General features: G+C 39.0%; 1 pseudogene; it reads right to left on the bottom strand.

The window, feature by feature from the left end:
* Nucleotides 1-1,634: 1,634 nt before the first annotated feature.
* On the bottom strand, nucleotides 1,635-3,097 carry LOC108287115 (annotated as a pseudogene).
* Between the last annotated feature and the right edge of the window lie 202 nt (nucleotides 3,098-3,299).

The raw sequence follows: 3,299 nt of genomic DNA, 5'->3' as shown, positions 1-3,299 counted from the left end.
AGTTACTCTCTAAATCTACTCTTTTATTCATAGGCTAAGAACAGTAAGAGCTATTTTGTAGTATTGTTATTTAAATGAAATGATGGATTATAGTAAAAATGCCTTACATTTAGTGCCTTATGCCATATATTTTCCATAAATGAAACTTATATTCTTGGTCCTCTATGACATAAACCCAGGACATACTGAGCCTAGGCCCATGTAAAGAAATCAAATATTTATCTGTCCTTTACATAACACTTTTTTGATTACCTTTCTAAAGTGTGCCAGGTACTATAAGTAAGCTCATTAACATATATTTTCCTATTCTTAATGCAAAGATACATAATCAGATAATTACCAAATAATCAAAAATGATCTAATAGAGATAATAATAGAGTTATTAGAGTAATTTGGAAACACAAAGAGCTAGTAAATGTTGGAGTCTTGAAGGGTAGCTAGCACTGCTCTTTTCTACTTGTCTCTTGAATTATGACAATGAATCAAATAATTAGAAGTGAAAAATATACCTTTTGATACTGATAAATCGTGGAGTTGTGGTACATAGTTCAATGGGAGGGCAAAATGGATTTACCATCACCTATATTGAAACAGAATTAACCAATCCTAAGAACTGTGGGTCATCCCAAGGGAAGGGGTCTTCATACTCTACTTGTGAGATGGCCCAGAGCAGTGATGATTGCAAGCTCTCAGTTGGCATGCTGGAACTCAGAGAAGAAAGAGAAAAGTGGACCTCACATGCCTAGCTCATTCTTAGGAAAATTATCAGGAAAAATAATGTCACCTTCCTGGACTGGAATGAGTGGAGTGCTGACAGAGGCCAAAATAACTTACTACAGTTCTCTTGGATGTTAGAGTGGGAAGGAATAATTCTGTCTCTAAAAATAACTAATCTATTTTAGGCAAGATGATGATGTATTTGTATTTGCCAGGATTTTCCTAGTTTACATCTGCTTTCCCAGTGTAATTATGCATCGTGTTCCTTTTTATTCTCAAAAGAGTTCAAGTTTGCATGATAAATTATGTGGCCATCTTAATATTAGAAGATAAAGCAGATTTCTCTGGAGGTACAGATTGCGGCCCAGTCTTTCGGAATAAGTAAGGGTTACTGCGTCTAAGAAAGAAGTGATGAGGCACAGGACTAAAAAAAGGGAGGGGGATGGGCAAAGAGAAGCACACACTTCAGGAAAGCATGGAGAAAGGGCGGAACAAAGAAACAGTGTGGTTTGTGCAGAAATTACAAAAATTTATATTTTTTTACAGCATCAAATGTAAGAGAGAAATGATAAAAGAAGAAACTAAAATTGGGTTTCTATTAGGAAAAAAGGAAGGTGAGATCTTCTCAGGACAGAATGACACAAATACAAAAGGCAGTCTTTAGGGCTGGCTGAGGCCACATTTATCTGCTCTCCTAGAAGCACTAGCTCAGCTCCCAAAAGAAGAATTACAAATCTGAGAAGTCAGAGGAAAAGTACGGAACAGGGGTTCTGATTAAACAAGAAAAATCAATTAATGACATTGGTACCCTATTCTTCATTTCAGTACTAATACAAACTCAACCCTTTTCAATCAGGGTATCTGCCATTCTACTTCTAATAAAGTAGTTTTACAACCCCTAAAGTAAAAGAATTACATGAAGGCGTAAACCAATTTGCCTCCTTTAGAGACATTGCAATGTAGAAGACAATTTTTTTTTTTTTGTAAGCTTCTCCTTCTCAGTTCTGCAGGCTTCATGGTACTTCAGAGCCTCAATAATCAAGCAGTTCATGAAAAAAGATAAGGTGATTTGCTGCCTTCCTCCCCATCACCTACATCTGGCATCTCTCCCCTTGCTATCTCTCCCCAACTCCCTACCCCCCACCGTCCCTCCCCTATTGCCCCCCAACAGATACCAGTGTGTAGTGCTCCCCTCCCTGTGTCCATGTGTTCTCATTGTTCGACGCCCGCCTATGAGTGAGAACATGTGGTGTTTGATCTTCTGCTCTTCTGTCAGTTTGCTGAGAATGACGATGGGGAGGAAGGCAGCAAATCACACTGCCATGTGTGTGCCTATGCAACAATCTTGCATGTTCTTCACATGTACCCCAAAACCTAAAATGCAATAAAAGAAATTTAAAAAAAAAGATTATCTAGAAGTGGAAGCTTTATATTTTTATATAAAATTAATGGACATGGTGTTCATTAAAGTAAACTAAGCCTGAATACATTGTGAAATAAATCACAATCCAGAATGTTAAAAAAAAAATAAAAAAATAAAAAAGATAAGGTGAAAAAGTAGACACAGAGATCTGTGAAGACTTTGCCCATTTTGCCACAGGTATCCATTGATCAATTTATCACTTCAGCAGGAATTCCCGATAATAGAAGTGCAGCTGTTAGTATTGTTGTCTTTATCTTCTTTTCACTCTTGGGAAACTATTTGTACAATCCCATGTATGCAAGTTGTAAAGTAAGAAATGGAGCAAATATGGACAAGTATTTGCAAACAAAAGCTCTGACTCCAAGAGCAAGAAGAGCACATCCCACCAATCTAAATATTCAAAAAGAGTCAAATTCTTCTGTTGTACTTCCACTCTCTTGATTGAGTTTTTCACTAATCAGTGGTTTCCTTAGCTTCACTGCTTCTTCGAATCTGGAAAGATACTGCTCTAGGCCATGACGAGAACGCCTGTGGACTGTGTCCGCTGTCCCCTCTGTTCCGCTGCTGGAGCCCAAGGCTGACATCATTACTGCACTTGGGGGTTTAATGAAAGAGTCCAGTTTGTCTCCCAGCTGGGTCCCCTTTACCTCGGCCATACCACCCTGCTGGTCAGTTGTTCCTGTACTGACCGAATCACCTAGCACTGCTGGCTTTGACACTGAAGGAACGCTGAGGGACTTCAGTTTATCACTGTCCTGCTGCTTTGATTTTGTTTGATTTTCTTCTTCAGTGCGGCTCCCGGGCCTGTGAAAGCCCATGATCCAGTTGATGCGCTGTTCCCAGTTCATGAGCAGCTTTCTCCAACGCAGATAGGCCCGATGCTGGAAAGCCAACAGGCCTGACCCCACCAGGACCCCAGCCTGCCCCATCGTTGGTGGCGACGGCCATTGACTCCATCCTCCAACCACAGTCCATTTTGATATTTTCATTTTTTCAAAACATTAAAAAAATTATACTGTGTTTAAACTCAAGACATTCGAAAAATTTTAACTCTTTATCCAGACAAATGTATATATTTCAATCAAATTTCACCTTTTATTTATCAAGCAGCACTGAGTCCCACTGTGAAAATATTTATTCACTTAACGTTAACGGGAAG

This window comes from Cebus imitator, unplaced genomic scaffold (assembly GCF_001604975.1).
Source record: "Cebus imitator isolate Cc_AM_T3 unplaced genomic scaffold, Cebus_imitator-1.0 Scaffold336, whole genome shotgun sequence".
NCBI classification, from domain to species: domain Eukaryota; kingdom Metazoa; phylum Chordata; class Mammalia; order Primates; family Cebidae; genus Cebus; species Cebus imitator.
The sequence above is the reverse complement of the archived record's forward strand: the minus strand, read 5'-3'. Positions and strand labels throughout refer to the sequence as shown.